Genomic DNA, 11,488 nt, shown 5'->3' on the forward strand with positions numbered 1-11,488 from the left:
ATTTCAAATTAATAATAGCTTCACTTTTGGTTTAAATTTTTTTTTTTTTTAGAAAAAATAAAATAAAATAAAAAATAAAGTGGGTTGAATTTTAACATGCTTATAGAATCGGTAAAAAATGAGTCGTATAAAAAATATTTCATTGAACCAACTCTTTAATTCAAAACTTAATATTAAATTTTATAAATATTCAAGTTATGATAATGCTTTCAAAAAAAAAATATGATATTAAAATTTGTAAACTTTAGCTGAATTTTTAAACAAGATTGCTAATTATTTACTCCGTATTAATCTAGAAAGTTAATTTTTGCTCACAAAATGTAAAATTATCTCATCTCTAGGGCCTTACACCCTGGCCATAGTCTATTTTCATCATAGATAGATTCTTCTATCTTTTTTTCTAATTTGTGTCAGAATTTAATCAAAATTTCTCAAGTTCTTCTAACCCGTAATTTATAGGAATAATTCGTATACTACTCCATTCATTATCACATTGAAATATTAGATTCCTACCAAAAAAGAACAGTTGGAATATGGAATAGAAGGTTCATATTTTTCATAAATATGTTTTATGTTATTTCGTACTATACAATTCTTTTATTTGTGGGATCTTTTTCCCACAAGAGGTAATGAGAAAAATGATAGAATGGTATGCCAAGATTGCGGATAAATGGAAATTTTATTGATAAGACCTTTTCAATTGTAACCAATATCTTATTAAGAATAATTCCGACAATTTCAGGAGAAAAAGAGACATTTACCTATTACAGAGATGGTGTGACTTGATTCTTGTTTTTTTATTTCTTTCTTTCATATCTAGTCATTTCTCTCCGTCTTACGAGAAAGACACACCAAGTTATTGAAAAAAAATCTACAGTTATTGAAGGTGAAGTTTGGAAATAGAAAAATTCCTTCTGTCGTGTATCCTCGATTCATGTAACCTCAAATGCTATGTTTTGTTTATCGATTCTCGTATTGAGCGGAAGGTTACACCTAGAGGTTCAACAGGTAAATCCTATTGTATTAGTGCCAATAAGCAGCATAGGGGAAGAATCACTACACCTAGGAGGAATCAACAACACGAAAACTTTGTTCTAAATTACCCTCTCTTTATCAGGCTCGGGACATGATGGAGAGGGGTAAACCACGATGACTCGGCTACCCTTTCAATTCGTTGAGAGGACCCATGCATGGAGCCCACAAGAAGCCCATCACATTAGATGTAACTTTCACATTGTGGCTACAAAATCTTGATCTTGTGTATTTACCCATAATTTACCACCCAAGAATAAACAAAGTGGCACGTGCTTAATGGATACCTACTTCACCGTTTCCTAACATACTTCAAGTGCTGCGTGGGCCTGATGGGGTGGTGAGGGGTGTGGTGATGTCAAAGGTGGAGGGATTGTATTCAGTGCGAGAGGCGGAAGCTATGGGTCCTCGAGAGGTCTTAAGCTAGATCAAAAGTAAGGGGTGGAGTCATATGATTCTGGAAACAGATGCGCAAGTGGTGACGAATGTTGTTCAAAGTGGGGACTAATTTTACTCCTTTTGGTGCTATTATTGATAACATCCGATCTCAGTTAGAGCAGCTTAATTCGGTTTCACTTACTTTTGTGAAGCGAAACTTAAATATTTCGGCTCATACGTTAGCTAGACAGGCGTTATGTAATCATGGTGTGGGGTTGGTAGAGTATCTTGATTTTATTCCACGTTTTCTTTCTCAGTTTGTATATGTGGACAATTTGATTGAGTAATGATAGTTCTGCTTAAAAATTTAAAAAAAAAAAAACTAATGGCGTATATTGAATTCAAAAACTCAAGTCTGTACAAAGGTGACCCAAGAATGACCACCCCTAACAAAAAAACTAAGTACAAGCTTAGAGCCCAAAAGTGGCAATCATTATTGTGTGGACCACATTTTGTCTACTGTAAAATAATGTACATTCAGTACAAAAATAATGTACATTCAGTATAAAAATAATGTACATTGTATTCAGGAGATGTACATTATTTTTGTTCTGAGTGTACATTATATTGTATAATGTACATTCAGTACAAAAATAATGTACATTTAATATATTAAAAATGTATTTTTTATTATGGTCTACATAACATTATATGGACCATGGTCAAAGGCATAAGCCTAACCATATAAATGGCCAAGTAGGCCTATCTAGAAAGGGCCCAAGGCCTAGCAAGTGTGAGACATGGCCATTCCGCCGCAAATTATGCAGTGGACTCGTGTCCACAATGCATTGTGGACACGAGTTCAAAATGCGTCATTTCAGTTAAAAAAAAAAAAATTTAATTTTGTCTCGCTTTTGACATTGTTAACTGCGTTATTCGTTTGTGCCATTATGAATGTACAGTTATGGGATTATGAATGTACAGTTATGGAATTATGAATGTATAGTTATGAAATTATAAATGTAAGTTATAAAATTATGAACACAGAGCTCTGACATTGTGAACTTACAATTATGAACATATAGTGATAAAATTATGAACATAGAGCTCTAAAATTGTGAACATCGAGCTTTGAAAATTATGATTTACATTTATTGAATTATGAATGTACAGTTACGGAATTATGAATGTACAGTTATGCAATTATGAATCTACAGTTATGAAATTATGAATACAGAGCTCTGACATTATGAACTTACAATATGAACATATAGTGATAAAATTATGAACATAGAGCTCTAAAATTGTGAACATAGAGCTTCGAAAATTATAAAGTTACGGTTATTGAATTATGAATGTACAGTTACGAGAATTATGAATGTATAGTTACGGAATTATGAATGTACAGTTATGGAATTATGAACATAAAGCTCTGACATTATGAACTTACAATTATGAACATATAGTACTAAAATTATGAACATATACTCCTATAACGAAGCAGTTTGAAATTTAAAAAAAAAAATAAAAATAAAAAAAAAAAATAAAACAATGCAGTTAGGCACTGTTACCTGTTTCCAGCATGCATGCTGGACACGGGTCCATAGCATAACGATTGCCATTCGGCCATAACAAGCAAGTGGCCAATCGTTATGCTATGGACCCGTGTCCATAATGCATTGTGGACACGGTAATAGTGCTGTTAGTGGCACCGTTATCTTCAACTTTTTTTTTTTAATTTCAAACTGCTTCGTTATAAGAGTATATGTTCATAATTTTATCATTGTATGTTCATAATGTCAGAACTTTGTGTTCATAATTCCATAACTGTACATTCATACTTCCATAACTGTACATTCATAATTCCGTAATTGTACATTCATAATTCAATAATTGTAAATTCATAATTTTCGAAGCTCTATGTTCACAATTTTAGAGCTCTATGTTCATAATTTTATCACTATATGTTCATATTGTAAGTTCATAATGTCAGAGCTCTGTGTTCATAATTCCATAACTGTACATTCATAATTCCATAACTGTACATTCATACTTCCATAACTGTATTCATAATTCCATAACTGTACATTCATAATTCAATAATTGTAAATTCATAATTTTTGAAGTTCTATGTTCACAATTTTAGAGCTCTATGTTCATAATTTTGTCACTATATGTTCATAATTGTAAGTTCATAATGTCAGAGCTCTGTGTTCATAATTCCATAACTGTACATTCATAATTTCATAATTGTACATTCATAATTCCATAACTGTACATTCATAATGCCACAAACGAATAACGCCGTTAACAACGATACAAAATCAAATACTTTTTTTAAAACTGAAATGTCGCGTTTTTCCTGAAAACGATGTCTTTTTGAGCTCGTATCCACTATGCAGTGTGGACACGAGTCCACAGCATAATTTGCGGCAAGTGGCCCACACGGCCATTAGATCTACAAAGGCCATTCGGCCAGATTCAACCACACAGGCCCAACGCCTTAATTGCTTCAAAACAGATGGCCCAAGAAACCAGGCCCTACATATTTAATCACCATGGTCACCATATTAGAGGCCCACGAGCTCCCTTCTTTTAAGACTGGCCATTCGGCCTACTATTCAAAACAAGATCCAATGCCTCTTATTCAAGCCAAATTAATTCCCCACGCCACTATGGCCCAAGGAATTAAAATGTCCAACTCTTCACCCAAATATAACAGCCCTTGACAAGGTTTGGCTGCTATTGCAGCAAGCACACACAAGACATGGCAGTCCTAGAAGAAGCTTTAGGAAGGAGCTGCAGCTTGTAGATCTCAAAACACCATTTCCAGAGCTTCTGTTTTTGCTCCATTCCAACTCATCAACTCTATTCATTCAACCTTCAGAAGATCTCAGATTCAGCTTGCAGCCTACCAACCAAATCTCAGCAGATGATACTTCTGCTTGATTTTCAAAAAAAAAAAAAAAAACATACTTCAAGTGCTTTTAAACCTTTGTTGTAGCACCTCTATTGGATACACTTATTGACCTGTAACCTGTTACAATAGTATATCCTAATTAATATAAATTGATTGTTGGAAAAATAGCATTAAAATGGCATTTTGAGTGATTATTTTGTGGTACAAATATATGTGGGATCCACTTCCGATTTGGGTCGGACCAATGTGGATTCGGGTTCTTCGTAGTGAGACGAAGAATTTGATATAATGTACGCTCAAAATGAGTAATAGGTGAATGAGAAATTGATTCTCAAAGTGAACCTATTTGAGAGAAGTCAACTTAAGTTTAGATGCTAATTAAATTAGCATTCTAATATGCACTACACGAAAGTTGCAAATGTAATTAAGCTTTGGATAAAAATGGACGAAAGTTCCAATTAGCTAATGAAGTGGCATTGCATGGACGAAAGGATGAAAGTTCAATTAACTTTTGAAGTGGCATTCGTGAAATGATGCATGGACGAAAGTTCCAAACTTCATTAGTGAATTAAGTTGTGAGCTCCTTTCGTGCTGTGGATTCGGTGAGCACGAGTCAATGCTATAAGCATTGATTCATGCTGCACCGTTTCGGTGCTTGCAGACCACTCGGGTGTGGTTTTCGGTCCCAATTTGTTATACTTTCGGGTTTGTACGAACTTCTCGGTCACTCAGATATTTTTGAAACTGATCGTTATGGTCGGTACGAATTAATCGGATATTAAGTTCGTGACCGTTGATATTATTTCGATAATAAGTACGACCGTTTCAAACGTTATAATTCAATTTTTTAAATTGAGTTTATGTTGGTTAATGTGTCATGATGATGCTATTAAGTACTAACCTCCTATATAAGAGTGTAGTGGGAGTAGATGTCTTTTAACTGCATAGTGAGAGACAACAAGAGAGGGAAGAACGAGAGTGACACAACACACAAAGATAAGCACTTTTTCTTCTCAAAAAAAACTCTGCTCCTACTCATTTCTTGCTACTGTGTTTTGCCCGTGCTTTTGTTCGTCGGGTTCGTTCGTTTGGGTGCTCAAACGTCGAACCGCTGTACGTTTTATCCTGTGAAACCTAGGCCACAATGCTTCTAGCACTTTTGGGAGGTGGCAAATAAGGTTTTAAGGAAAGAAAGACACTCGCCTAACTCGTACAATTCCTTCTTCCTTCTCCTTCTTTCTTGTTTTGGATTATGCTCTAAGCAAAAATCCGTTCTTTCTTGTTGTTTTGGAATTATAATCTAAGAATTATATTTTCTTTTTGGTTGATATATATTGGTATATCTTTTTCGTAGATATACATGTATATATAACCTGTTGGGTCCGTTTTATATATATTTCGTGTGTATATATATAAATATTATTTTACGGATATTAAATCGATTGTGGTTCATTATCACCAACAATCTTAAAACCTTATTATTCTTTGATAATGAACAAATCGGTGGATTCCAAGAATATTGGATCCGTGAATGTTGCCGGAGGTGCACATTCAAATGGTCAGAATGGCAACGATGTTGCACATTCCGTGATGCCAGTTGATGGCAGCAACATTGGAAATGATATTTTCATGGGAGTTGCTAAACCACACGATGGTGCTCCGGAGAACTTTGGTTCACGATCCGGTAGACCTGTGGCTAATGACACACAATTGGTACCTATTGTGTTGTCTAGTGGATCGGCTAAAAGCCATGAATGATCCTATGATGGTGTAATGACTACATGGTCTGAGGACTATGGTAGTGTTACAAATGACTTCAACCGTAAGTCCGTAATCGAAGGAAACTCAAGCGGAAGCTTAGCTTTCAAGAAGATTATGAGAAGAAGGAGAAATGCCACTATGAAGCGAACCGTCATCCTGGTGAAAAGGTTGAGGACAACTTCGCTATGTTCAAAACATGTGGATGGTTGGACGAGTGAGGTCACATCCGAGGTACCCCGATGTGCGTTCTAGACCACCCTTCGTGGAGTGGACGGTTGGACAATGGAACAAGGCACACGGGTTGAAGGACTACTAAGAGATAGGAATAAGGAATTTATTTCCAATGTAGTTTTTCCTATTTATTTATTTTGAATAAATATTGTAGTATCCTTGTAATATTTTTATTTGAATAAAAATATAATTGTTCCATTGAGTTGAGTTTTGGTACATACGAATTATTTGTTAGAATAATGTCAAATGTATGAAATAATTCAACATGGGTGCGTAATGCATCACGGAGCATTATGTGGAAATGCTAAAATGGCTTAACGGCCGGAACGAAATGCAACGAGTGTGTTACATGTTGAAATCCCGTAAAGAACTTTAGTTCTGGTTCATGTAGAACGATAGGGATTTCAAGAATCAATTTGTCAAAAATTGGGATAACTATATAATCGTGAGCGTCACAGCTCAAGTGTTGAATATTTTAAATAATATTCTGAGAACGATTATATGAGTTTGATTCACCTAGTCGGAATTTTGGTTGATATGTTAATGTTAATTATGTTAAAATTAACTTGACCAAAAATCCGAACTATACTAGTATGAAATGTAATTTGAGACAAATTGTTGGGACGTCAAATTATTCTAGTTGAGCTTTTGGTTTGTTGTACCCAAAATTAAGCTTGATTAGGCTTAATATGGTTGATTAAGTATGGAGGCTTAGTTAAGCCTAATTGCTTAATGTGTAGCACGAAAGTTCCTTTAGAATTGGAATTGCTCAATTCAGTGAGTTGAATTGAGATTAGCACCTAAAGCGCTAAGTAACTAGCATTGCCTAGATTCGTGTTACTTTAGTGCTTGACAGCACTAACAAAAGTATGTTTGGCTAATTTTGTAATTAGCTAATAAGCATTGAAATTATAAATTAAGCAACGAAAGGTTGTTGAGAGTTTATAATTTAAAGCAATAGAGATTGCTTGGGAATCGGCACGTTAGTTTGGCAGCAATGATTCGTGCTTGGTATAGCATGTTTCGTGCTTCATTACTAAGCACTGATTCGTGCTTCAATTTGGAAGCACTGATTCGGGTTTGTGGCCTTCGGTCAAAAACCGAATGGATTTGTAAAGGCTAATCTGTTAGCTTCTACGAGATGTGCTAATGTGCAGCACATGTTTATTCTTTATAAGAATTAAAAGGAAAAACCAAATTAATCGTGGATTAATGCGGTTATGAACGATTGATGTAGTGAATATGAAACACCTATTGGTGATTTCTGCGCAAGCGTTGGTATCGTACTCGAGCGTACAACACGGTATTCACCTCAATCGAACGTTGTTGCCGAACATAAATATCAAGACGTTGATAAGTTCGGGTCTACCTCAAAGTATGTGGGGTAAGACAATACTTTGGACAAGTAAATACCTCTTAAATAAGTTTACCCGCATGAAATTCTTACGAATTATGGGTACGTAGGATGCTGTCTTACGAATGCCTGAAATGTGGGGGTGTCTTGCCAAATGTGTGTATTGGTTCTTAGTACACGAGTCCTATGGTTTGGACGTACATAAGAACACGATAAATTGAATCAAGAAAGTCATCGTTCCTTGAAGATGTATTTCTATGAAGGTTCAATAAAGGACCTAGCACGTTGAAAGAAACTTTCGACGTAGCTATGGTTGAAAGGTATGAAAGAGAACCCGAGCTCAAAGCTAGACGTAGCAAGAGAGCTAGGATTGAAAAATCCTTTGGTCCAGATTTTCTGAAGTACATGCTAGAATGTGACGCGCATATTATAACTTGTTTACTAGAAAAATAAATTGAATTTTCTGACAAGGTTGTTAGAAAACGAGCTTCGAACATATGTAGAAGTTGTGACTTCTACAGGTGGACCAACCCGAGAGAGGCTACCGAGAGTGAAGTAGATTCTATCTTAGAGAATCATACTTGGAACTGGTTGTTCTTCATCCAGGTTGCAAAACCTCGGGATCCTAAGTGGATCACTAGTCGGATGATAAAACCGGTTGGTTATATTGAAGTAAAATGGCCGGGCTTGTAATTGTAGATTACATGCAACGCGAGTGCCACGGTTACTTCGATATACATTCTCGTGTGATGAGAATGGAATCCATTAGAATGATACTTGTCAAAGCCGTTTAGCAAGACTTGGAAGTTCATCAAAATGGATGTGTCACTTTCTTAGTAGACATGGAACGACCTGAGGGTTTGTGGTTCCACGATGTGAAACGAAAGTATGTAAGTGGTGAGATCATTGTCTAGTTCAAACAATTGCCTTAGTGTTTGGCATGTGAGTTTGATCATACAATGATGACCAACGAGTTTGGTATAAACGAAAGTGAAAGTGTGTCTACGTATTGCGTACGATAGACGGTGATATCACTATTTATCTATACACAATAAACTCAACGTGGGTAGTAACGATCACATGATCAATTCTACTAGGGTCATGTTAAATTTGAGATTTGACATGAGACGAGTGAGTTTGGCAGATTTAATCTTCGAGATTGAAATCGTGGGAAGACCGTATGGTCTCGTGTTAGCCAATCTCGCCGAGTTGATTGAATCCTTGTAAAGGAATGATAATCAAGTGGCTGGACACCGTTAGATACTAACGTACAACTAGCCAATAATCACGGAGATTGTACTTCTCACGGAGAATACATTCAGATTATCGGTAGTTTAATTGTATCAAATCGGTTGTACTAGGCCGGATATTGCCTTAGTGGTTAACGAACTCGGTGACATACGAGTAACCCTAGTGTTATGCACTAGAAGGCAATAGTGAAAGTTATGAGATACTCAAGGTATGCTCGTGACGTTGGACTGCACTATGTGGGATATCCAGTTGCACTTGGAAAGTGTAGCACGAATATCAAAGGACGCTTAGTCCATTAAAGGCTACGTGTTTACGTAGGACAGTGCAGTTGGTTTTATGGAAATTCTCGAAATGATTTGTGATAGCTAAGATCCGACGGGATCTAAGCTAAGAGCCCTAGACTCATGTCGCGAACGAGTAGGCCGAATGGCTATGCCATTTTTTCGGGAATGTTCCTAGATATAAACTCGTACCTCTAATTTGTGTGCATTGCGATAGTCAAGCCAAAATTGGTTAAGTACAGAGTTAGATGTGAAATGGTAAGTCTAGACTTATGAGTCATAGACATAATACCATTAAACAATTTCTCACAACGGGGGTTATCTCTATTGACTACGTGATGTCAAAAGATAACGTAGCGGCCGCTAACTCGCTAACCTGAGGGTAAGCAAATGGTTGTGGAGAAATTGGAACGAGGAATGGGTCTAAAGCCCTTGGACTAAAAGTTCTATAGTGGATACCCAACCTAGCTAGCACCTAGGTTCAATGAGACAACTAAATTATGGAACGGAGCGTGTCACTGTGGGGGTCTCGGACTTCCTACCACTCCTTGTTAGAAACAGTGGCTCCCGCGCAAGGTTAGAATGTTGATGCTTTAATGATTCGAATGTCGGTTGACATCTGTGAGTATGCGAGATACTCGGAAAAGAATCACCTATGTGAGAGAGAAGTGAGGGTCGCTTCAAAGGAGAATTAATGGGCACAATTCTTCACAAACTCTTGCAGAACCAGGACGGTGACCCACGACCAAAATGGACACAATCATGAGAACAGAGCATGGTTGGGAGGTTCCTGTGTGAGATATGTCATCGTCTACACAAACGGCAGTCGGTTCAAAGACATCGCGTTCTACCGTACAGCTAGAAGAGTAAACATGCCTTCACAAGGGAAGGTTCAAAGGGTATAGTGATCCCTACCTATCCTATGTAGGGATCGACCGTTGAACACAGTTTGTTTCCGATTTCAAAATACCCTGAAAATCATTTTTCATTCATGTGGGGGATTGTTGGAAAAATAGCATTAAAATGGCATTTTGAGTGATTATTTTGTGGTACAAATATATGTGGGATCCACTTCCGATTTGGGTCGGGCCAATGTGGATTCGGGTTCTTCGTAGTGAGACGAAGAATTTGATATAATGTACGCTCAAAATGAGTAATAGGTGAATGAGAAATTGATTCTCAAAGTGAACCTATTTGAGAGAAGTCAACTTAAGTTTAGATGCTAATTAAATTAGCATTCTAATATGCACTACACGAAAGTTGCAAATGTAATTAAGCTTTGGATAAAAATGGACGAAAGTTCCAATTAGCTAATGAAGTGGCATTGCATGGACGAAAGGATGAAAGTTCAATTAACTTTTGAAGTGGCATATATTCGTGAAATGATGCATGGACGAAAGTTCCAAACTTCATTAGTGAATTAAGTTGTGAGCTCCTTTCCAATAAGCATTGATTCGTGCTGCACCGTTTCGGTGCTTGCGGACCACTCGGGTGTAGTTTCCGGTTCCAATTTGTTAAACTTTCGGATCTGTACGAACTTCTCGATCACTCAGATATTTTTGAAACTGGTCGTTATGGTCGGTACGAATTAATCGGATATTAAGTTCGTGACCGTTGATATTATTTCGATAATAAGTACGACCGTTTCAAACGTTATAATTCAATTTTTTAAATTGAGTTTATGTTGGTTAATGTGTCATGATGATGCTATTAAGTACCAACCTCCTATATAAGAGTGTAGTGGGAGTAGAGGTCTTTTAACTGCATAGTGAGAGACAACAAGAGAGGGAAGAACGAGAGTGACACAACACACAAAGATAAGCACTTTTTCTTCTCAAAAAAAAACTCTGCTCCTACTCATTTCTTGCTACTGTGTTTTGCCCGTGCTCTTGTTCGCCGGGTTCGTTCGTTTGGGTGCTCAAACATCGAACCGCTGTACGTTTTATCCTGGGAAACCTAGGCCACAACGCTCCTAGCACTTTTGGGAGGTGGCAAATAAGGTTTTAAGGAAAGAAAGGCACTCGCCTAACTCGTACAATTCCTTCTTCCTTCTCCTTCTTTCTTGTTTTTGATTATGCTCTAAGCAAAAATCCGTTCTTTCTTGTTGTTTTGGAATTATAATCTAAGGATTATATTTTCTTTTTGGTTGATATATATTGGTATATCTTTTTCGTAGATATACATGTATATATAACCGTTGGGTCCGTTTTATATATATTTGTGTGTATATATATATTTCGGATATATATCCAATAATATTTTATATATATTTCGTGTGTA

Source organism: Ipomoea nil, unplaced genomic scaffold (assembly GCF_001879475.1).
Source record: "Ipomoea nil cultivar Tokyo-kokei standard unplaced genomic scaffold, Asagao_1.1 scaffold2280, whole genome shotgun sequence".
NCBI classification, from domain to species: Eukaryota; Viridiplantae; Streptophyta; class Magnoliopsida; order Solanales; family Convolvulaceae; genus Ipomoea; species Ipomoea nil.